The sequence below is a fragment of the Felis catus genome, chromosome A1 (assembly GCF_018350175.1).
Source record: "Felis catus isolate Fca126 chromosome A1, F.catus_Fca126_mat1.0, whole genome shotgun sequence".
NCBI classification, from domain to species: Eukaryota; Metazoa; Chordata; class Mammalia; order Carnivora; family Felidae; genus Felis; species Felis catus.
In genome coordinates, this window is record NC_058368.1 from 203,559,067 (window position 1) to 203,584,879 (window position 25,813).

At 38.6% G+C, this 25,813-nt stretch overlaps 1 protein-coding gene and 1 long non-coding RNA gene across 3 annotated transcripts in view; one reads left to right on the forward strand and one right to left on the reverse strand.

Moving 5' to 3' along the window:
* The window catches only part of LOC123380075, a 355,918-nt gene that overhangs the window by 90,148 nt on the left and 239,957 nt on the right, over positions 1-25,813 (reverse strand). The window contains exon 3 of one of the 2 annotated variants that reach the window (XR_006585322.1): positions 10,358-11,802. The exons of the other annotated variant lie outside the window; for it this stretch is intronic. This is a non-coding gene — a long non-coding RNA (uncharacterized LOC123380075). Of the gene's footprint in view, positions 1-10,357; positions 11,803-25,813 lie in introns of those variants that run through there. 2 annotated transcript variants of the gene reach the window in all.
* FGF10 (fibroblast growth factor 10) overlaps positions 1-25,813 on the forward strand; it is an 83,749-nt gene that overhangs the window by 8,553 nt on the left and 49,383 nt on the right. The window lies entirely within an intron of this gene.

Consider the following 25,813-nt stretch of genomic DNA (forward strand, 5'->3'; position numbering starts at 1 on the left):
GCAGGTTCATTTTGCCTTTGTTTTAAATTATTTTAGTACATGTAACACTTACTAGCTACTTTGCCAATTTCCCTACGTTTTGCCTTTGTCTGGACTCCTATGAGAGAAAGCGAAGCTGAATTAGGAAGTCCAATAACTACTGCTCTTCTATTTTAGTCATCATTTATTTCAAAGAAGATGAATGCTAATCATAAAGGTCTTTACCATTTCTAACTTCCATGATTTCCCTTAAAACACAGGGCTTCTCTGTATACCCCTGCCAAATGTAGCTTTGAAAAGTAAAACCTATTTTTCTCATTAATACTGGTGGTCAAGGGGGAAAAATATAAAATACACATGCATTTATACTCCAGGCTGACCAAATATAGAAATGCACATATATTTTTTAGAAAGATATTGAGATACCAACAGGAGTTAGAATTTGAATCAAGAGCATACGTCTCACTTATTTCTTTTAAAGAAGAAACTTTTTGTACTGATTGCTGAATTAAATTTATTTTTATGATATGTAGAATCTGACTATATAAGCTAGATTGGTCTGTTATAATAATTAAAAGTCAAGCTTCTTATAATTGGTTTCAAATTATATAGATACATAGATGTAAATAGATTTCCAAAGCCTAAATAGCTTTGACTTATTGATAGAATTATTAAAAGAAAAATTAACATTTTGTAATATGGGCAAAATGATAACACATGATATGAATTTGTAAGCTATTTCTTATCTAAAGTGAAATAGCTTTACAATGCTATTATTAATAACAGTAAGTAAACCAGATTTCTAGGGCGTATTTTGGAACATCTCTGTAGAAGGGTATGATTCCACAAATATGAAAAAGAAAAGTGCTAAGGATGTTGATAAGATTATGGTATAAAAACTAGATCAACGAGACTACCGAAGTGCTTTAAAGCAGAAGCAAGAGGGATGGTAAAGAACATATGATCAGAATGTTAGAAGCCAGAGGAAAAGCAGGAGAAGCCACTGAGCATTTCGACAGACCGTGGAAGGGAGGAAGAGATGCTGGGCTAGAGTGATGGAGACAAGGGTTCTGAACTCCCAGCAAAGAGATCAAGCTAATGAGTCGCTCTGCAAAAGGACGGACATGACGAGAAAGGTGTGAGGGAAATATAACCCAAGCCCTGGCATTTGACTGCATGTTAAATTAACTGAAATGAGAACCTGTGATCTAAAAGGAATCCCACAGAAGTAATCGCAGCCACGGTATCAAAGTAAGGAAGGCTAAATCCAGAATTCTTGCTAAGGAGGCAGCAGGATAGAGGGATTAAAAGTGTGGGCTTTGATGATGACAGGTATGGCCCTGGACTGAAAATGAACTTTGGAGACACAAAAGTGGGTGTATTGGAGGCTTTGACCTGCCAGGGTGTATGACTTGGCAACTTGCCATCAGTAAAACAACAACATTAACAATACCTTCCTTTTTCCTATACCATAAAGATTAAATGAGATTATTCATTCATTCAACAGAAATTGAGTGCCTGCTTTGTGTCAGATACTGTCTGACACATACATACAGTACTGAAAAAAGAGCCTGGTTTAGCTCTCAGAGAGCTTCACTCTAAAGACAGTGTCAAAAAAAAAAAAAATAGCTATGTGATGAAAACTTGGGGTAAATGCTATGGAAGAAAGAAGGAGAGTACTCCAGAAGAAAATAATTGGAAACTATTCTAAATCTCATGGCTAAGAAGTCCTGGAAGGTGAGATGTGGGTGGAAGGAACAGCATGGGAGGGTTTGGTACCTCCTCCAAGAAGGACACAATAGGCACACTGAGCCTGGGGTTTGGGGAGAAGTTTGGAGAAGTCAGACGTAATGCATGGAATAGCTTAATGGTGCCTGGTGCATAACAAGTCCTCATCAAATGGGTATTTTATAAAGAAAAAGTAAAGAGGGGCGCCTCGGTGGCTTGGTCAATTAAGCGTCCGACTTCGGCTCAGGTCATGATCTCACGGTCCGTGGGTTCGAGCCCCGCTTCGGGCTCTGCGTCCAGCTCAGAGCCTGGAGCCTGTTTCAGATTCTGTGTCTCCCTCTCTCTCTGCCCCTCCCCTGTTCATGCTCTGTCTCTCTCTGTCTCAAAAATAAATAAACGTTAAAAAAAATTTAAAAAAAAAAGAAAAAGAGAATGCTTCCCTTTGTTGGAAGGGAAAGGGCTGGGAAACCAACTAGTTAGATTATTTGCTGAAGTTAGAATTTAAAATATTGGAATTAAAGAAAGAGGCAGGAATGAGGAATAAAATGACATTTTTAGAAAAGGAAATATTACAACATCTGAAATTATTTAAGGTTTGCAATTGTAGCATTCATAATGTTCTGAAGTGTGGGGGGCAAAGAGTAAAGTTCTGGTTTATTAAGAGACTACCAGCAGATATTTAAAAACTGAAGATAATTTGAGGAAAGAGCGAGGAGCTGAAAATAAGTAGAAGGTAACAAATGAGTTCAGGACATATTAGAAAAGAACAAATGGGAAAAGTAGGAATGAAACAGGTAACCAGAGATCGGAAGAAGACAGATTAGTGCACAAGAGGCAAAAAAAGAAGTGACTCGATGTTTACATATTTCAAGACAAACTATGTTCCAAGTTATGATACGGTTTTAAACCAGGGTTATCACAGATGCTTAGCTCTCAGTAAATTCTGTATCTAAGGCTCTTGTTTCTCATCCCACGACAGTGACCTGTTTGGCCCATAGCTTTAAAGGGTTCACGACGTAGAGACAGAGACAGGAGATCTTCCCAAGGAGTTGGAAGATAATATAAGACAGTTTATACTAACCGCCAAAGAAGCAGAGCAGAAATTAAGTGAAAGGTAACCCAAGGGATGCATGAATGACATGGGCAGTGTCGCACCAAGGATAAGGACTCCAGCTAGACACAGATAAAAAGAGAGGAGTAAGAACATCCTAAAAGAAGGCACAGAAGCATATGGGTGCAGAGCCTTACATGAAGTTTCCAGGTAATAACAGGCAGGCAAACAGCGTGGAACAGAGTTTACAGGCTGGGGGCTTACCTTATGAAACACAAAGTGAAATACACTGGAACATGTTGTCATGTGAGAGGGAGGAATGTAAACACCCTTATATTTGAGAACTTAACTTTTCTGCTAAAATATTACATTAACAGTTTTCATTTAATATTGGCCTTATTTTACTTTTTAAAGGAAAAAAACAAACAGAAAGCAGAGATATATTTTAAAAGAGTATATAAATTACAGTATAATAGACATAACCTACCCATATTGAAATTCTAGCTTGATCAGCAAAACAAACAAAAACCCAAAACTAATTTTATACTAGGGACACGGAGAAAGTAGTTCTTCTGACCGATACCAAGTGGCATCATCTTTAGCATTCATCATTATTTAAAAATTTAAAATAGTCCCTTTGCAGAAGTTCCTAAAATATGCATAGCACGGGGTGGGGTTTTGTCATTTCTCAGCAGATTCCCAAAGGCAACTACTGAGGCCTCAACATTACTTGCTCCCATTGTATATTTTTCCTTGTCATTCCTAATTCTAAATTATCTCAGATTTACTTGGTTTAGGTGATTAGGAAAAGAAACAAAGTAGATACAGGTCCTTCTCTTGCTCCTTCTCTTCTCTTATATACTTAAAAAAATTTTTTTAATGTTTATTTTTGAGAGAGAGAGAGAATATGAACAGGGGAGGGGCAGAGAGAGAGGGAGACACAGAATCTGAAGCAGGCTCCAGGCTTTCTGCTGTGAGCAGCGAGCCCAGTGTGGGGCTCGAACCCACCAACCATGAGATCATGACCTGAGCCAAAGTCAGACGCTTAGCCAACTGAGCCACCCAGGCACCCCAGTACTTATGTATTTTTAAAACAAACAAGGAGTAGGACACAGGCAGTATGTATGCAGTCACACCCATAATGAAGACCATCAGCTTTGGAGACAAACTTCTGGATGTAGAATCAGGGTTCTAAAAGTGTATAGCTTTGTGGCCTTGGGCAAATTACTGGGTTGTGATCCTTGCAACTGTTAAGTAAAGATAATAATACCGCCCACCTCATCACTGTTGGAAGGATGAGCTTGTAAACTTGCAACTGAGATTATAAATGTGAAAGTCTCAATACCGGGCACAGAGTCCGACATGGGGCTCCACATGACCTGAGCCGAAATCAAGAGTCAGACCCTTAACTGACTGAGCCACCCAGGTGTCCCTTAATTATCCCATATTCTGAAAGGATCCCTAAGCCATGGCCTAATATAAAATTAGACAGGAAATTGATATCATACTGTTTTACTTCATTTTATAGTTTATGAAGTATTTTAATGTTTTCATGAATTGATTCTTGGAAAATGTCCATAAAATGGGTAAAATAGTCATTGTAATTCCCAAACTATATTTAGGTGAGAAAATTGAGTCCAAAAGTTATGGTGCCAGGCTCAAGTTGGATAGTTAGCATAAGTGAGTCAGGATTCAAACTTAGGCCAGTCTTAGCAAAGGTGACCTTCATCTTCTAACTTGGTTTCCCAGGAACAGTCTCAGATGTGCCTCTTGCTCTGGCATATTATTAATAGCACCCTATTCACTCTCCAGGTCTCACATGACAAAATCACCCTTAACCAACTTGGTCTGTGTAAGGCACAAATCTACACAAGTCAGTTCCCTATTAAATACTTGAATTTCTTCCTAGTGTCCTTAGAATAAGATCCGTATTCCTCAGCATGTCATGTAAGGCCCTCAGTATTTGTTCCCTACTGACTACTCACCCCATTTCTTACTATTTCCCATTATAGATACACTGAGTTGATGTTAGTTCTAGAACACGCCTTGACCCCTCATGTCCAGACCCTGCACACATTACTAGGTCTGACTGGAGTGATGTTTCTATCTTTGCTCCTTGTACTTCTTCCTTTCAACTTTCTATTGGATGTCATCTCTAGGAAGCCTTCCTGAACACTTCCCAAACACCTTGTCTCTGGTATTTTAACACAGTCCCACACTTGATTACTTTACCCATCTAGTTTCCTCTTACACAGAAAACTTACTGAAGGGTAAGGACTATATACATCATATTGACCTTTGCATCCAAGCCCTTAATACAGAGTCTCACCTATAATTGGTCCTTTCTATATTATTTACCAGGTAAATTGTTTTTAACTGCATATCCTTGATCCAAGTCACTTAGACTTTTTGGTTCAGTCACTTGGTCTGGAAAGTATGATTAATATGCCACCTACCTAAAAACATGTGGTTGAAGTAAATTATCTTTTAAAACTACATTAGGTTCTGGGGCGCCTGGGTGGCTCAGTCGGTTAAGCGGCCGACTTCGGCTCAGGTCATGATCTCGCGGTCCGTGAGTTCAAGCCCTGCATCGGGCTCTGTGCTGACAGCTCGGAGCCTGGAGCCTGTTTCCGATTCTGTGTCTCCCTCTCTCTGACCCTCCCCCGTTCATGCTCTGTCTCTCTCTGTCTCAAAAATAAATAAACGTTAAAAAAAATTAAAAAAAAAAAAAACTACATTAGGTTCTAAGTTCCACAGTTCTGAGAACTTGAAAATGTTAGGGCCATCATTACTTAACTGAATGTTAAGAACTTAAAGTCATACCAACTACTGAATGGAAATATTGTGTAATCCCTGAAATGGATTGTTTCCCATATTTCTCCAGTTTTCCTAAGATTACTATTGACTATGATCAGTGGATATAAGTGACGACTGCTCTCTTTTAAAATTGATGCTGGTTGTGACACAGTTTTGGTTTCAGAGTTATAGTTGGATTCTGGAGTAATTTAGTACCAATTAAGAAATAATCAATTCTTGGTAATTCATTTATAGAAGAAGAGTGTATACACTATGAACAGTGGCAGAACATATGGTTCATAGTCTTGGTCATGTCACAACATTTACTGTGCAACCTTAGGCATGCCATTTACTTTAACTTGACCTTGGACCCTAATCTATGAAATGAGTGAATTGAACTAAATTAGTACTAAAATGTTTTTATTCAAGATACTCATTTCCTAGATTAAGGACCAAATTCCACAAGCGTACCTATATTAGGAGATATCAACCATGATATGCTGAATGATAGCCACCCAAAGGTATTAAATCCTAATCCCTAGAGCCTGTGAATGTTACTTTTTATGACAAAGTTTCTGCAGGTAGATTAAGTTACGGGTTCGTAGATGAAGAGATCATCCTGCATTCTCCAGGTGGGCTTTCCACCCACCTGTTGTTATAACAACATTTGTCACTTGTTGTTATTATAAGACAGAGACAGAGGGAGTTTAGACACACACACAGAAGACAGTTTGGTGACAGAAGCAGAGAAAGAGAGACTTAAAGATGTGATGCTTTGGTTTTGAAGACAATGAAGGAGCCACAAGCCAAGGAATGTCACTGTAGAAGCTGGAGAGGAGAGAAACAGATTCTCCCCCAGAGCCTCTGGAAGAAGCTTGGCCATTCTGACACCTTCATTTGAGCCCAGTAAAATGGATATTGGGCCTCTGCTCTCCAGGACTATGAGAGAACCAATTTCTATTGCAGTAAGACACAACTTTGTGGCAATTTGTTACAGCAGCCAAAGAAAACAAATACAGATTTTGATACCTCAGCATACGGTGGAAGGGACTTTGGAATTGGATTGTGATAGGCAGGAAGAATTTTGAGACACATGATGGAAAAAGCTTAGATGGTCTGAAACAGACTTCTGGTAGAAATACAATGAAAGCACTCTGGTGAGGGCTCAGAAGGAAGTAAAGAGCACAGAAGAGAAAGCCTGTGTTATCTTAGAGAACGCATATATCCTCATAAAGAGGATACTGGTAGAAATACGAAGATTAAACTTGATTCTGGGGCACCTGGGTGGCTCAGTCTGTTAAATGTCAGACTTCAGCTCGGGTCATGATCTCACGGTTAGTAAATTTGAGCCCTACATGGGGCTCTGTGCTGACGGTGTGGGGCCTGCTTGGGATTCTCCCTCTCTCTCTGCCCCTTCCGTGCTCTCTCTCTCTCTAAAAAATAAATAAATAAATTTTAAAAAATAAATAAAAAATAAAAGTGATTCTTACGACAGCTAGAGGGAACAGGGAGCATGTTATTGGAGCCAGAGGAAAGACTGTCCCTGTTATATAGTGGCAGACACTTAGCTGAGCTGTGTTTAATAGTCGTGTGGGAAGCAGAACTTGTATGTGGTGAACTTGGAAATGTAACTGTGGGGAATTCCAAGAAAAATGTTGAAGGTGCAGCCTGATTTCTTCTTGCTGCTTTGAGTAAAATGTGAGAAGAAAGAAATAAAGTGAAGAAAGAACTGTTAAGCAAAACAGAACCAGCACTCAACGATCTGGGAAATTCTCAGCCTATCCAGATTGCAAAAGATGCTAAATTAGGAGGTACACTGCTAAGGAAGTGTGCTGTGAAGACAAAGCCAAGGGTGTGGCTGAATAGCTTGAATCTAGTGCCGGAGAGATGAGGCACTTGACTGATCCGTTCCTTCAGCCGTCTCAACAGAAGCTAGGAATAGAGATTATAAAAGCAAGACCTGAGGAGGACCCTGTGACTACTGGCATGAATGCCTATGACATACACAGGAGACTCACAAAGTTCTTGAGAATGCCGCATCGGCAGAAACACTGCCAGCGTGGACTGAAAGAGAGCTGATAAATGAAGGAAAGCTGTCTGACTCCCACAGTTGTACAGGCAGGAAACAGACAGATAAAACTATTCAGCTACAAATACATGCTAGCTTTAAAAAAAAAAAAAAAAAAAAAAAAAAGCAGGATCACCAGGATCACCGTGAGGGAAGAGCCTTGGGCACAGAGAGTACAACCATAGGTGCAGAGGCAGAGACTAACCACAGGCCCAGAGCCAGGACCCTCAAGCCACAGAGGACTATTCCGAGGTGCTGAAATCTACTGGCAGTTGTCCTGCTAGATTTTGAAACTGGTTGAGACTGTTGACGCTTTTCTTCCTTCCACGTTTGCTTTTTGGCAATGCAAATGTCTGTAACTGGTGTACTATGCCTGTCCCAACTGTATTTTGGGAACAGATATTTTCTAGTTTTACAGATTCAGAGGTATAGGGGAATTCTGCCCCAAGAAGGCTCATACCCAGAGTCTATTCACACCTGATTTAGATTATGTAGATGATGAGACTTGGGATTTCTTAAAAGATGATATTTAAATGAGATTTTGGACTGGAGTTTATGTTGGGTGTGAAGTTTGGGGGGTGTTGGGATAGGATGAATGTAGTTTATTTTACATAAGAGGTGCATGTGAATTTTGCAGGTCTAGAAGATGGACTATAGTATGCTGAATAATGGTCATCTAAAGATACTGGGTCCTAACCCTTGGAACCTCTGGATGTTATCAAATGTAGTAAAGTTCCACAGTTGTGGTTAAGTCAAGTGTTTTGAGATGAGGAGATTATCCTGAATTATTCAAGTAGGCCCTAAATACCATCACAAATGTCTTTATAAAATAGAGGCAGAGTGGGGCGCCTGGGTGGCGCAGTCGGTTAAGCGTCCGACTTCAGCCAGGTCACGACCTCGCGGTCCGTGAGTTCGAGCCCCGCGTCGGGCTCTGGGCTGATGGCTCAGAGCCTGGAGGCTGCTTCCGATTCTGTGTCTCCCTCTCTCTCTGCCCCTACCCCGTTCATGCTCTGTCTCTCTCTGTCTCAAAAATAAATAAACGTTAAAAAAAATTAAAAAAAAAAAATAGAGGCAGAGGGAGATTAGACATAAACCCAGAAGGCAGAGCGTGATCTAATGACTGAAGCAGAGAAGGGATTTCAAGATGCTATACTATTGGCTTTGAATCTGAAGGAAGGACCATGAGCCAAGGAACGTGGCTCAAGAATCTGGAAGTGACAATGAATAGTTTCTCTATTTCTAGTTTCTCTAGAGAGCTTTCAGAGGAAATGTGGCCCTGCCAACATTTTTACTTCAGCCCAGTGACACTGATATTGGACTTCTGACCCCCGGAACTGTGAGAAAATAAATTTCTGTTGTTTTAAGCCACCAACTTTGGGGTAATTGTTACAGCATCCCTAAGAAACTAATACAGCCGCCTATGACAGTTCTATGTGACTCACATTAAGGATAATTGGACGAAAATAATATTTTGCCATGGAAAGTACTAAGCATGGACTCAGATGTAAGTTCAAACACTTTGTCTACCTCCTGGGTGTCTGGATTCTTCGTCTGATCCGTGAAGATTAGAATAATTTCTGTAAAAATATCTAGCCAAATATCAAGCTTATAATAGAACCTTAAATTTTAATTGAGTCTAAATTGATGCTGAGTTTCAGTGACTATATATCTGTAAAACATTGTTTAAAAAATATAGTTTATTTGCACCTAGTACCTTCTTTGCTGGGCACTACCAGAGCAAAGGAAGGGCTTTGATTCTCTGATGCAGAACCTGGCTGTACCTGTGGTCTGATTTTCCACTGGGTTGTAAATTCAATCCGGATCCAGAAGTATCTGTTCTCTTCCTCCTCACTGGTCCAGAAGCCACATTCCTGAACGTGCATGCTATACCCATATTTTTTCAACTGAAAGAGGCCCTTTTAGAGTTAAAGGTGATAGAAGATCTATTTAATAAATGGATAATTAATACGATTAAAATGTAAGCAAGTGGTACTTTCCAAAGTATTTCAATGTCTATGTTGAAGTTCCATTTGCTCTCTTTGAAACTATATCCCACATGCTCTATCCTCCGTCACTGCGGATAAAATTCACATAACACCCTAGTTTAAACTTTTCACTTTGCAAAATGTTTCCATAATGGTACAACTCTCCTAAAATTTATTATCACAGCTGTTTAGATCACCTAAAATTTTAAAGCCTGGGAAAAAAAGCATGAGTCTAAAACTGACATTTCCTCTTACAGAAAATTAGTTTCTCTCACAGCAACAGGGGCTATGGAGTTTTAGACAGTAGATAAATGTTTTGTTGTCATGTCTTAGGGTAACGGGCTTTTATCCCAAGCTGAGGCGGACAGTGACATCTCCTAGGTTGGAATGTTATGGGGCTCACTCCTTTTTCTCCTTTGCACTAACTGTTAACTGAGTGCTGGACCTGTAATAATTTGAGAAGAGAGGTAATGGTGGTGATTTGGGGGAAAAGTGGGTGCAATTAGGAATAGGACTCTTCTGGGGCGCCTGGGTGGCACAGTTGGTTAAGCGTCCGACTTCAGCCAGGTCACAATCTCGCGGTCCTTGAGTTCGAGCCCCGCGTCAGGCTCTGGGCTGATGGCTCAGAGCCTGGAGCCTGTTTCCGATTCTGTGTCTCCCTCTCTCTCTGCCCCTCCCCCGTTCATGCTCTGTCTCTCTCTGTCCCAAAAATAAATAAACGTTGGGAAAAAAAAATTAAAAAAAAAAAAAAAGGAATAGGACTCTTCTGCAAGGGAACTGGATAAAAGATCTGATCCACGATTATCTTGAGCACAATGAGCATGCTAGTGGTCACGGTCAATCTTACCATCCTTGGTGCCATTCAAAGATTGTAACTTACAGTCTCTGAGACCAGGTAAATCGCACAGGTCCATGTAAATCCACACTTCTGAAACATTTTTAGCAATAGAATGGTTGTTTGTGAGTTATGGCTTGAGAGGCAGCCCCTACCTATTTCTCTTAAAAAATAAGATTCCTTCTAATAAGTATACAGAAAAGACATTTGGGGAAAAGAGAGCGAGAGAGAGAGGCCAGATTATAATAGCTAATAAGAATAGACAATGCCAAGTATTTCTCAGAGTTGGGCCCCTGGGCCACATGATCAGAATAAACTAGGGTGCTTGCTCCAAATACAAATGACAAGAGTCCTGTTTCAGAAGCGCTGCACGGGGGAAGAGGAGACTGATAAGAGGTATACACACAGGCATCCGAACTTTAATAAACACCTCAAGCAATTCTCAATGCCAACAAACCTCTGAGAAACAACGAAATTAAGGTAAGCGTGGAGGTGATGAGATGAAAGGCCAAAGGTGTTCTGAGCTTGGAATAATCCAAAAAACTTGGCAGAATGGATTTAATACACATACTCCATGTCTGCATATTTTCCATTTTTGCACATAATCTGGAAATGGGGAAAGTGCCAGTGTATTTTGCAAAGAGGAAGTAATTTTAAAAGTGAGTTAAAACATATGCTAAAGTGTAAATACTCTTTCACCGGTGGAAGATATTGATACATCTGAGATTAGGTCAGTTTACAGCTCCCTACTGTAAAGTGCATGGGTCGTGTATGCCAAATCTGGGGTGAAGGGAGCAGAGACGTGACCTCCCCGCGCCCCACCCCCGACCGCCGTCTACAGCTGCCTGTTTTCGCCCAATGTCAGGGTGCTCTGCGGCTGCTACTTATGAGGAAGAGCTGGGGGTGCACACCTCATGACAGTTGTGCAAAACAAACTTTTACAGATTCAGGGTTCCTTCCCACTTGTTTTGCTGTGATTGGTTAAGCCACAGGAATCTGTGACCAAGCACCTCTATCCCAAGAGGGTTAGCAAGAACATAAACCTCAAAGTGATCCACTTCCAAAGCTAGAATCCTGAAAAAGCGATACAGATGACATTCTGTAGTTTCCCGGAAACAATCTTTCAAACTCCAGCAGCTCTTTAATGGTTTCGGCATTATTGAGAGGAATTCCTCTTTGTTGTGAGGTTCTCTTTCTTTCACTTGTTGAAATGATTTGAGCATCAGTTCCTGTATATGACCCTTTTTTCAGATGAATCGGACTGGCAGACACTATGGTGAAGGCTGTGGAATGTCCACCTTGTGCTTCATGAATATGCAAATGATAGGCTCCCTTCTGGCTCAGTGACATGTCTTTATACCTACAAAAGACCAGATTTACAGCCCAAATAACTTATAGAATGTCTCTTGTGAAGTCACAGGGAATATGAATCTGAAAATGTTAATTTCAAAAAAAAAAAGTCAACAATTAGCATACCCTCTGATGGATCTTTTTTCCCATGTTTCTTTCTTCTTGTATTTTTTTTCTTTGTACTGTGAAGGCTTTGAAGGCATTTAATAAGATTAGTCAGAATATAGTCATCTGAGTTTAGCTATATGTAACCACTGACACTGGCTATAATTTATTAATCTGAGATGGTTATTGTACTGACCAACCCAAAGTAGTGTGGTTGGGTTTTTCACAATCCAAAAAAACTTCACAGGGTTTTAAATTATTTGTTATGTCCTGATGTGCTATACGAAGTGCCTGGCCAAAGGTGTTTTTGCCCTAATGTCTTATGCTCCAAAGAAGGCATCAAATTTTTTCAACTTTTAAAAAAATCTCAAATTGAACACTGTTGATTTTATTCATCAGAAAAGTGCCACCCATAAGTTGTCATATTATTTTCCATTTTGATGACAAGGATTATAGAATAAGAGCATGTTGTTCGGGACCTTCCCACCATCCCATGGCCATATTCAGTGACTGACACTTTAATTGAAGTAAAAAGTTTTCAATTGCAGTAAAGTAATAGTGACATTTTGTGATGCAGCAAAACCAGAAAGATACTAGAAAAAGAAAAACAACTGAGGAAAAGTTGTATTCTTTTTTTTTTTTTTAATTTTTTTTTCTCAACGTTTATTTATTTTTGGGACAGAGAGAGACAGAGCATGAATGGGGGAGGGGCAGAGAGAGAGGGAGACACAGAATCGGAAACAGGCTCCAGGCTCTGAGCCATCAGCCCAGAGCCTGACGCGGGGCTCGAACTCCCGGACCGAGAGATCGTGACCTGGCTGAAGTCAGACGCTTAACCGACTGCGCCACTCAGGCGCCCCATGTATTCTTAAATTCATCCTTATTTTACCTTAAACACAATAAACATTCAGTAATACTCCTATAATCTCTTAGATTAACTACATAGAAAATCCTTGTTTTCCTGTGTTGATCATTGACAATGTTTGGAAGCAGTCAAGTTTTCATTAACATATGGGTTCCTCATGTCCTATTGATTGTTTGTTTTATCATTTTGGATATCAGCAGAATCCACTGAATAATCAGGGAAAGCTTTATTTAAAAAACAATATAATAAGGATTTTATTAGGCAACATTCAATGATGGATGCAAACTGGGCGAACAGTCTTAACTACTGATACCTAGCTCCACAGTTTGAGATACTGTTTCAGTTCTGTTTTTAGGATGGGATAAAATAATAACAGCCATTAAATGCTTCATTAGTCCTAAATACTTCACACGTGTACTCATTTCAACTTCAAACAACCCTAAGGTGTGGATACTAGTATCATCCCAATTACAGACGGCAAAATCTAAAGCTTCTAGGAGACGGAGTAATTTCACTAAGTTACCAAGAGGAGGAGGTGGGACTGGAACCCACGTAGAGAGGCTCCAGTGTACATGCACTTTATCAGTATGAAATTGTGCCCTTCAATACGTTACAACATACAACAAGTCTAACCTAAAATCCTTTAGTCAAGCAGAGGCAGACTGGGCAGTATGGTGCATCAGCAAATTACATTTTATAGCGGGGGGAGCTCTAGGCAGTATTCTATGCTTTCCTGACTTAACTTTGCCTACTCAAGACCAAAGAAGATCTCTTCTTGCTATCTATAAGTTTGTACCTGCAGCTCCAAAAGGTTGGCTCCTGATCACTTTTGTCTTGATATGATGACTAAAAAAAGAAACAGGTCAAAAAAAAATATATGTACTTTTTCTTTTCCAGTAGTAAACATTTTAAAGAATGATAAACTGGAAATGTTTTAAAAATAAAGTTTTATAGTATGAATTTATTTTTCTATAATTCTTTCAGCTTGAAATTCTTTAGGTCATTTACTTAATATCAAAGATAATACTTTTGACCTAATCACATATGAGGAGAAAATATTTTGTTTTCTTGCAGTTTGGGAAATATTTGTCTTGAAGCCAAACTACCCAAAGATATATTCTTTTACTAAGAAAGCAAAATTTTAAGAGTTTACTTTTCCCTTTTATTTAATATCCCCATAGTTCCCAAGTTCAAGACCTGAAGTATTCTCTTTATTAAAGAAAGTCATTCAGATTAACCCCTACATCTACATGTAGCCATTTCTAAATTCATAGAACTTAAAAATGATCCAAATATTGAATCAAATAAAAGACTTATTCCCCTATCTTAGCAAATGTCTTTCCTAATGAATTTTAACCAAACTAACCTAACTCAGCTTTTGGTATACCTATGCTAATGGTAGATTTGCTCTCTGCTTTTGAAGGTGAATTGATATTCACAAATCATAGGTCACAAGCCACTAAAAGTGTCAGAATCCCACAGCAGGCCCTTGGTGGCTTGTTAATCTCTCCTGTTTAAAGGAAACAGACTAATTCACTTAAATATAATGAAAGCCATGCCTGCTCCAGCCTAGTCCTTCAGAGTGTCAGCCCATGCAAAGTCCTGCCTTCTTTCTTCACCTCTTTCCTTCCTGGCTCTGACAATTAAACATGAAACGAAGACGCAATGATTTCCTTAATGTTACCATGTCTGAGTTATTTCAGATGTCACATATGCACAAAATATTGAATGCTTTTTTTTTTGCACTGAAAATACATACAAGAACGTATTCCTGCCCACCTTTCACCATTGTTCTCAACAAAGCATAAAAGATAAACCAGGATGCTAAATGGAGGGACCAGATGTATATATAACCTTTTGCCCTCATTATTCTAGTTGGCTTCCATTAGGGAAGACAAATAAAATAATACACAATAGGAAATAATTGATACAGAGGTGTGAGAATGAACTTTTATAGTGGATTGGCTAAAATCTGAAAATATGATCAGAAAGATGGAAGAGCGGTTTTCAAAAGTGCCAAATAATAAGTGATTGGTATAATATTTATAGAAGGGAAAGAAAGAATTTATCTTTATTCTACACACATAGAAACTGTCCAACTGTGGTCAGTCATGTCCAAGCTACACTATTTTTACCATTTCTAGTTTTTACATTTTTTAATACTTTGAAAGAAGAGCCAGATGTTCTGTGATTCTTTTTACCCAAAGACACACAACCCACACTCTTTTGGCTAATTTTGACCGTAGTTCGCTACCCCCTAAAAGAGTGCATTACCCTCTTTTAATAGCATTATTTATTTATGGTTGTCCATGCTGTAATGAACTGCGACATATGGTAAGATGAGATTTTTCTATCAAGTACCTTAGTGACAAAGGAAGGGACCTAGGACTGGGATGAAAGCAGATCTTTACTTTTAACATATGTCTTAATCAAGCTTAAAGTACTAAGAGTGAAAATCTGGAGTTAGGACACTGAAAGAGAAAAACAATTTTCATTGCAAGCATACTGTACATGTTAGTCATGGCTCAGTGGAGTAGAAACTTTATGGAGCAAGAAGGGGGAGGTGCAAGAAGAAGGTTTTGAATTTCCTTCCAAGTGTATTTTTAAAAAAGCATTACGGAATCAGGATTTATGAAAAAAGGAAGATAATAACTCAAAGAAAGCTTTTTCTTTGGCAAATTCTGAGAACTGGATTGACCACCAGTAAAGGGGCATGAAGAGACCAAACGAAGATAATTAATTGAAGAACTCCCAAACGTGGCAATGTCTGGAATCCTACACACAACCTGCCAGAGCCTGCCGACAGCTAATCTTGGGGGATAGAGTCTGAGTGGAAGTTGTAGGAGTGGAAGGAGCTTTCAGAGGTCATTTAGATCACCTCCTCTCTCTCCACAAACCACACTCTTCTCATTTTAGCCAGCTCACACCCACACAGATATTTAAAAATCATCATAATTGGAGAATCTACAGTATTCATTAATGCCCAATTCTAGTTTTGAATATACTATCTGGAGATTATATATATATAATATATATATGTGTATTATATATAATATATATATAATATATATATGTGTATTATATAATATATATTATATATATGTGTATTATATATAATATATTATTTATATATATATTAGTGTATTCTTAAGTATTTTATTGGTTTTGATGCTATTATTAATGAGTTTGTACTCTTTATTTCTTCTTCAGACGGTTGGTGGGTAGTGTGTAGAAATATGGCTGATTCTGTATGTTGATTTTGTATCCTCCAACTTTGTATTTCCCACATGAAGAGCATCTACAGAGATTATACTGCCATATTTCTACCTTGACTTCCTTAAAGCAAAAGGACTCTTATACTCGTTGAACATTTGGATATTTATTTGGTTTACAGGATACTTTCACATACGTGAGCTTATTTGATTTTCACAACAGCTCTTTCAATTAGGCAGGGTAGGTGGTAATATCTTCATTATATATATGAAAACACTAATCATATTGCACTTAACCTAGAATTCTCTTCCTCTGATTTCTAATTAATAATCTTTCTGCTGCACTATTCTGTTTCTCCTAGATCAGGCTTTCTCAGCCACAGCACATTTGATACTTTGGATCAAATAATGCTTTGTTGTGGGAGGCTGTCCTGTGCATTGCAGGGTGTTTAGCAGTGTCCATGGTCTCTATCCACTAGATGCCAGTAATATTCCCGTCCCAATTGTGTCAACAAAAAATTGTCATTGTCACAGGCCATGGGTTGAGAGGCTGCCAAGCAGATCATATCTGGAGAATAACGGTATTCAATTTCTATTAGTTATCCTGAAATTCCTTAAATGTAAGATGTGTATTCTTCCTATTAATATACATAGAATTGTTGAGTCGTCACCTTTTTGATAACAAGGGTGTCTATTCACTCACAGAGGATATAAATTACTACCTTCCTGTAATTCTTCTAAGGCCTTTAGTTTCCCATCATAAGGTAATTTTCCATCTTTCCTTTAGAAAGAGTCCAGTAAGAAATGTTCTTTTTTTCTTTTTCTCTTAGAAGTTTAAATGGCAAAAGAAGAAAATGTACCTTGGATAAGTTTGGAAATCTCTTAGCCACCTAGACCTTGGTCTATAGCCAAGATCTGAGCCCTGAAGTCTTATTTTTTATAGTATACTCTGAAGCTGAGAGCTACTGAAATATATAGTAAATTTTACAATGCCATTCAAATATGAAGAAATCATGTTTACTACCAATTAATTTGTTACTTCATTACCATGTGATCCAGGGCTATCTATCTTACTTGTATATTCAGGGGTACATGAAAGACTTGGAGAGACAAATTACAAAGGAAAAATTTATCTGGAGAAACCAAGAAAATAACTAATGAGAACAAAAAAAATGATTGAGATTTCCTAGAGATCAAAAGTATATGCAAAATTATGAGTGACTGCAAGTAGATATGTAAATAACCACTTTCTAATTTAATAAATTTCCTTATGACATAGAACATATACCAACTTGCCAAAAATTACTTTCTACAGGGGTGCATGGATGGCTCAGTCAGTTGAGTTCTGACTCTTTATTTCAGCTCAGGTCATGATCCCAGGGTTATGTGATCAAGCCCTGTGCCGGGCTCCATGTTGGGCATGGAGCCTACTGAAGATTCTCTCTTTTTCTCCCTCTGTCCCTCTCCACCACTCGTGCTTTCTCTCTAAAATAAAAAATTACTTTCTGCATATTATAAAGAGGGTCTCATTAATTAGTGAAGGAAGATATTGTCAGTGACCTTACTGGAAAGTCACATTTAAACTAGACAAATCCTTCACACTCTCTTTTCACTTTTCAACAAACATATCTTCTTCGGTGCTTCTTGGGTGTCTAAGATAATTTGTGTCAAACCCCATATTCTGAAATTTGCTTGGTCCAAATTCTCACAGAAATTTACAGTAGTCAAGTTTTACTTGAAATGTCTTTAAACCTTACAATCTACATACTTTTAAATCGTTATTGATTCTGAGAATATCTAATGACTAAATCTTGCTGGTTCCCTAAGGAATAATTTTATTTCCTTAAGAAAGGTTAAATATTTACTTCACCACGACTATTTAAGTTTCCTGTTAACATTCACAATTGCCTGTTAAAGGAGAATATGTTGAACTGAGATTCAAGAGTTATTCCAATGCAAGCTTTTACTTAAAGAGCCGAAAACTGAAAAGCCGAAAAGCTGAAAACTATATTAATTATGCATTAAATGACGGGCATTTAGAGATATGAAGTGAAACAAATGACTTCATTAACATGCTAATTTTAGGTAAATTATATTCATCTCTTGCTTTTACCAAAACTGAACTCCAGGAAAATTGATACTGTTGTGAAACACTGGACAAGTTACAGAGCAAACATATTCAGGAGTATATTCACTATTCAACAAATACTGAGTGCCTACTGCATTCTAGACCCTGTGAAATATTTGGGGGATAACAAAATTAGTCGTTGCTGTTTCCCACATGGAGCTCACAGTCTGGAACTAGAAACAGACAGACACAGACACACACACACACACACACACACACACACACACACACAATTATATAGTACATGAAGTGCAAAAGAACAGGGCAGTGGAGGCACAAGAAAAGAGATGACTTAAACCTGCCTCAGTCTGAGTGTGAGTGTTTTGGGCAGGAACATGCAGAGATAAGTGATGGCAATTCAAGCTTCTCTAGGAAAGAATCTCTTCAGCAGAGAAGACAGGATATATGGAATATCTCCAAGAGGTCAGGGACATTGTGAATGGAAGGAGAGTAGCACATATAAGGCAAAGAGGAATACACTGCAGATTTATTCTCTAGCACATAGCATTCATTTTTACTCTAGGATATCTCTACGTGGGATGGAGAAAATGACAAAATGGATATAGGACCAGCTGCTGTGAGTGTTAGTGTTGTCAAATATGAGGAAATGTAAGAATAGCTGGTTATGCTGTATGCCGGCTTATAGGAGCTTTACATATGTGCTGGTTAATTCTATCAAAAATAGTATGGAACAGATGGAGTGGGTTTTTTTTCCATTTTTCAGAAGAATTAAAGGATAATTTGTCACAGTTGATGAGGACAGTGAATAGCAAAGCCCTGATGCCAAGTTAGGTCTGCTTGGATCTAATCCTTATAGAATACTCTTCCTCTTCTGTGTGTGTTATCTGGCTCAGTAAGATTTTTTTTAGAGAGTACAGTCTCCTCCTTTGAGAAATGGAAGCAGAAGGCATAAAGGCACAGGATTTATTTGGACAAAATAAACATAGATCACCTTTCTGGTAAAGGGAGCAACTGAGAGAATGGTAGGAGGTAGTTTTGTGTGTGTGTGTGTAGTTGAGAGGAAGACTTTTTGCAAATGCAGATGTAAGTGAGTAAAAAATGGCATCTAGGTGCTCAGGAAATGGAAACTACGAAACTGCTGAGCAGACAAATTGAAATCAGTGAAAATTTTCAAGTAAACTCACAGAAAATATCCAATGTAGATTTATTAAGTGCAACATAGTAATGAGTTTGTGAGGCACAAAGAATCTGTAGAAGCCCGATATTTCTAAGTTTTGCCAGACTATGCAAGACAGACTTCTCTCTCCTCCCTGGCTCGGCTCCTAAACAGAGCTATTATCTGGAGAGATAATTCCAGATGCTCTGACCCCTTCCAAATTCTTATTTGATGATCAGTCATCTGGAGTGGAACTCTTACTCTCCAATGGGTTTTCAGAGTAATGCACCAAGCTTTGCTCTCCTAATTAACACTATGGGTCATCTCCATGCACCCAGTAGTTCTTGGAGACTGTCAGAATTCTCAAATCTATGACACTGCCCCTGGGAAGGAGAGGGATGGGTGGACCCCTTGAGTGGCCTTCAAATGCCTCTGCATTAAAATAGAAGTCTCTCATGAGTGTCTGAAAAATCTCAGCTGTTATTTCTCCAGCTTAAAAAATTTTTGAACTCAGAAAGCAATAAACTACAAACTAAGAAGGCCCAGAGAGCTTCTGTGGGACGGCAGAAGCCGTTTTTAGCTGAACTAGCAAACTCTGATTGTCATCATTCAAGATTTCAACACTGGAGAATAATCTTAACACAGTTGCTCTGCCAGGCAACTCTTTCCATTTACAAATTTGTATTATTGCTTGTAAGTACAATACCTTTTAATACAAAAACTTCAGGGCACTTTGGTTTGTATTCTATACTGGGTCAATGAGAAAACTAAGAGGACGGTCATTCAGAAAAAGAAGTTTCAGTTTGGAAAATTAGCAATTCACCCATGTTTTCATCAGCATCTGACCTCTTTAGAAGATCCAAGTCTTGAAATATCATTTAGACAGAATATTTTCTAGACAAAGTCACCCCCTTACTATTCTTTGGCAATCAGTCAACTGGTAATGGGGTTGCTACAGGTGTCTTGCTACTTTTAGTGGTAGCGAAAATGGTTATCATCATGTGCTGCAAACACCGAGTTCCTGCAGGCATAACACAAAGTGACATAAGATTCCAGCCCCCAAGCTTAAGAGTCTTACAATCCAATTCAGGAAACAAGGTTGGTAGTATAATTATAAGAACATACACAATTTCCTAATTATTGAACACAAATAGAATGGTATGTAAAGTCAATACAAAGGCAGGCATGAAGAAGCCGTGCATCCTTGAAAGATGCTCTTTAAAGGAAGAATGCGATCGAGAAAAGTGGCTGAGATGGCAAGGAACTCAAGGTGGTGGCCGTGGCTTATATTGGAACTATGGTTTGTATGCTCAGGGATCTAGGACCGGATGCTTTTGGCAGAATCAACGGCTGCCATAGGGCAGAGAATGTGAGATGTTCGTAGGAAAAGCTACACTGGCATATCAAAAGCTGTCAGAATATCTTAAATGTCAGAAGGAAAGTCCAATAGTACATTAAATGTCTTACCATTCAAAACTACTTTTATTAATACGGTATATTTTAAACAATGAAGTCTGTTTCAATTAAAGACGAGTCTTATGTGGTTAAGATAACGTCATTTTATAGTGGAGTAATGAATTGTTAACATTTGGGCTCCAAAATCCTCCAAATGTGTCTTGGCAAATGTCATCCTGTGAAATCACAATATGTCATTATGAGCCAATGTGTTGAATGAACACTGGTCAATACAAAGCCTTTTTGTGGTTTCTAGGACTGTGAGGATTTGGGATGATTTCAAGACTAACTCGAAGAGTTAATAAAAGGATACAGGTATCACAAAAAGATAATTCATTCCAGGGAGGTAGCATTTTCTAAACAATCACAGAGCTAAATATAGATCCCATTGTTCAAGTTGGAATTAGGTTTTCCAGTCCAGTCCAAACTAGCCTACCATTACCTAGCTAGCACAAGCTACCTTGGGAAGTAAGGGACAAAGTAAAATCAACCATTAAAGAATATTTGCCATATGCAAATGATTTACATGTGCCGTTGTATAGGTCCTTACTGAAATGTCCAATGTACAACACTCTCCTGATGCAGTCTGCACGACTGGCCCAAAGAAGGTGTGTCTAATCCAGACTTCTCCCTTCCCCAGTAAAGTGGAAGGTTTTGTAATTTCCCTGGAAAACTGCACAGTGACAAATGCTAAGTACAATAATTAAGGATTATTTTCTCTAGGATACCCAGAATGTCATATATCAGTGTCTTTGAATACGCATCTGATTTTTGCCATAGATACATCCAATGTGTGTCAATATAATTCTTTCCTTAAAAATTCCATTATGTAAAAATGTGAAAGTTCAGAGCTTATCCAACAACAGAAGGAAAACCCTGAGGACTTCACTAGCACAAAACTAAATATAAGCACTCTGCAATGTACTATGGATGATTCAAAAGAACTACAAGATGGTACCTGCCTTTATAAGACTTTGAATCTTGTTAGGGGACTCTCACTGGGATATAAGACTACACATAGTCAACTGCTGAAAGGCTTGAGCCTTTGCGCATAGTGAGGTTTGGAGGCTTGTTGGGCCTGTGTATGCTGCATCACACAGAGAGAAAATGTACCATAAAAACAGAGTCTTTCTTAGACCATATCATTCTGAATATTTGGGGAAGCTAATCCTATTAATTATATAATTTCCATTTTTTCTTGGCTTTTGAAATAGATATATCAATTTAAGGTACAATGTACTAGCTTTTAGTGTTCTTATGGGTTGAGCATGTACCATTAAAACTGATGTGTGGAGATAATATGGACCACATGGTTTCTTACTGTCTATATGTCTGGCTTTAATCACAGATTCTTCATGAAATGTTGCAATCCTGGGGTGAGCTAGCTGTGAGATTCTTCTGGGGTACAGGCTGAGCTGTGGATTATAGGTGAAACTGCATTACGAGGCTACTGAGGTTAATTATGTCTGAAAGTTTCCAGCACAATCCACATCAGTTGACAGTCTGTGCGCACTACATAAACAATCTGGAGGGAGTCCTTTATTAGCAGAGCAAGAAAGCAGCTAGCTGTCTGTGTTCTATAATGTCCTCTTGGTTTTTAGAGACTTTGACTCAAATAGCCCTCTGTTTGCTTAATGTATGTTTATTCAAATCCATATTTATTCAGTCAAATAACAAGAGCCAAGAGGATCAAAATATTGAATATAAATTCTCAGTGTCAAAGAATAGTTCTTAATATAAGATCATGTGCTCCAGGACAGCAGTCCGGTGCACCACAGAGAAAGCATCCCAGTGTTCACCCAGAACTCCACAGTCCGTGGTGCAGTGCTGGGAGCCTCCCTAACCTGCAGAAGTTTGATGAAGAAGTTAGCCAACAAGCATTTGTTAAAGGTCTCCTACCCTGAGGATGTTGTGTCTTATCTGTTGGATTTTCTGCCATGTAGAAGTCTCCCAATTCTCAATGAATCACAATCCTTTGTGATACTCTTTCAGTTGTTAAACAATAACAACAACAACAAAAAGGTGCGGGGAGCGGGTAGAAGAACGCTGAGGGCCCAATAGTCTAGGCTGGCCTGGGAATGCTTTTGTTCTCCATCAAGTCTCCCGACTTCGACATCACTCAGCCTCTGGAGTACACCAGAGCCACGTTTCCTCATATGGGCTCTGCTTCGTCATCTTATCATCTGGTGGGTCTCACACATTCTGGAGGAGACAGAGGGAAATGGAGAATTCCTACAGGTCTTCTGAATTACCTCTGTAGATGAAAAGGGCAGGAAGCTTGAGGGTCCTGAAGATCTTGTAAGTAAAAAGGTACTGTGCTCACAAAGAGAAACCTATATTCACTAATATGTTGACAAAGTAGGAGAATTTTGCCCCAAATTGGCATCTTTGTCATTATAGTGCTTAAGCACCTTGCAGAGAGAGGAACAGGAGCCCAATGGCTAAGATCAAGGACACAGGATCCATGTTGTTTGAATCCTGGCTTCACCACTTAACATATGACCTCAGGCAAGTTACCTAAGGTTCAGGTGCCTGTTATCTCTCAGTAAACTAGGATACTAACAGCATCTCACTCATAGGACTATTCGATGGTTAAATGACTTGATACGTGGTAAGCGTTCAAATTTCAACTGGAAATTATCGATTCCATCCATTTCTCTGATACCATTTTCTTCGTTAGCCATTTGTATATAGACAAAATTTTATATCTGTAAACTAATGGGAAAATAAACACATGCACATTACAAGATACCTAAATTTTGTATCCCAGCACCAGTGAACTGTATGACTATGCAATTATCTGATCTTTTTGGGTTCAAGTTTCCTCAGCTGTAACATGAGGAGGTTGAAGTAGATTACTTCTATGGCTCTCTTCAGGTCTAACGTCTAATTACTCTAACCCTAGAGTTGTTGTTGCCAAGCCAAAATAACTCATCATGTTTCCAAATTGCATTAGAGTATTTGTTTCTCACCAAATCTTAGGAAATTACAGGTAGTGTTAGTGATCTAAATGGCATCCCTCACCTACATACACACACACACACACACACACACACACACACACACACATACTTTTTTTTTCTTTGTAACAATCCTTCTAAAAGTTTTGGCAGTTGGAGCAGGAAGAAGTGAAACATTAGATTTTTGAAAGCAAAGTATATTGCAGGGAAAGGGTTGTAAGGTCACCCGGTTAGTCTAAAGTGTGTAATTCTTTTCTCTCTCACCTCATTCTTGGTTTTTCAGAGTAGCCGTTGAGTAATATTGTATCAGTTTGATAAGGCTCTCGTGCCCTTCCTAACAACTAAAACCATCCTAGACACCTTTTCAGGGACACTCCCTCCATTAAAGCATCAGAGAACTTTAGAGCTGCTTTTTAAAAAACAGATAAATTAATGATTTTCTTAAGAAATAGTTCTCATGAGAAGAATCTGAGAAAGAATTGATGGTGCCGTATAAGATCCTGACACCGAATAAAGACACGGAGCATTTCTGCCTCCTGAAACATGTTCAGGAAATATCCCTGGGACATTGATATTAGAAAAGGAACAGACACAAACTCCACTGCATTTGGCTGCCAGTAAAGAGCTCGTTTTGTTTACATTATTACTCTCCAAAGAAGACAAGATGAGATTGTCATTATCCAAATGTTATCCAGTGTTTTCCAACTCAGTTCCTGAGCTAAAGTAAAGAGATTGCCAAAAATCATGTTTACAACATTGAATGCATTGTGTAATAAAGTGTTAGGTAGATCAGCTAATAAAATTACTTATTTTAGACTTAAATTGAAGTTGAATTTGGGTCTAATTCTCTTCCCCAAAGGGACAAGAGAGAGCTGATTTTCTGATAAACTGAAACATACCCAACTTTTTGTTGATAGTAAGGGGTGAGATCCTTTATTGAGATACCACCCATGGGAACCACTCTTTTTCAGTGGGAGAAATTGGCCAATCTTGACTGAATTGCTAATGGTCATCTTTCTAATTGATTTTGATTCTCAAATTTGTTAAAACAAAGTTGGCAAAGACTATTCTTTATTGTCCCTGTTGGCTGACCTATAGACTCTGAGCTGGAATGGAGTTGGTAAAATTTAGGAATGGAACTGAAATTAAATCCTTAGATCCCCATCATTAATTTCCTAGGGGAGACTGTAACAACTTCACCTCCCACCCTTTCCTGACACTGAGAGTTGTATGATCAGCATTCCCTTGTTAAGGCATTAGTGGATCAGGCCTCTTGGGAAAAGCAGTGCTGTGCTTTGAATATTTGACCCAAAGTACCACTCAGAATAATTCATCTCAATTTATTCTACTTATAAAATTCAGATTAGGAAAACTGAATCATGATGCTTTAAAATAAATGCAGCCTGCTCTTAAAGAGCCATGTGGAGTCATACATAAGTAGTCTTCTATACTATGTTGTACTTTTATTATTTTGTGGTTGCTCAAATATTGCAGAAAAACATGGGTCATTGAATTCTCCTTGTTTTCATACCTTTGTATACTAACACTTAATTAGTCATCCTTTGTTTTGAAGCTCATAAATCTGAGATGTTTATTAGTTCTCTATTTTCTTGGTAAAGAATACCATTATAATGTGGCTTGAAGCAGGATATATCCACACTTGGGAGTCTTCAACAAGCTTTCTGTGCTACTCAAGACTATTCATATCAGATCCTTGTAACCTGTTTGCTCTTTCTGTTCAGTCTTTTAACATGTCCACAACAAAGGCATTATCCCATGTACATAGGGAATAAACTTGGACTTTTCTATAAATATGCCCATTAGAAGATCATTTGTAATATTAGATTGGGGCCACATATGTTAAGAGTGTTTTGGTGAGAAGCTAAGAGTCCACGAGGCAATGACTACACTTCCTGAATCACTTATCTTCTTACCTACCCCATTCTCCCAACATTACATACAAGTGAACTAAATGTTCTTATAAACCCTATTTTCCCTTTCATGCCATTTGGACCACAGTTCTGCAGTGCACGGACATATAATTGAGAGACTGGGTGGATGCAAAGAGGAGAAAGTCACCGTCTTTTTAAGATCCGGGTTTATATCAACACTGCCTAGCCAGAGAGAAAGCCTAATGAAGGAAAAGGGCACTAGTATTACAACAGTAGTGAATCATAAA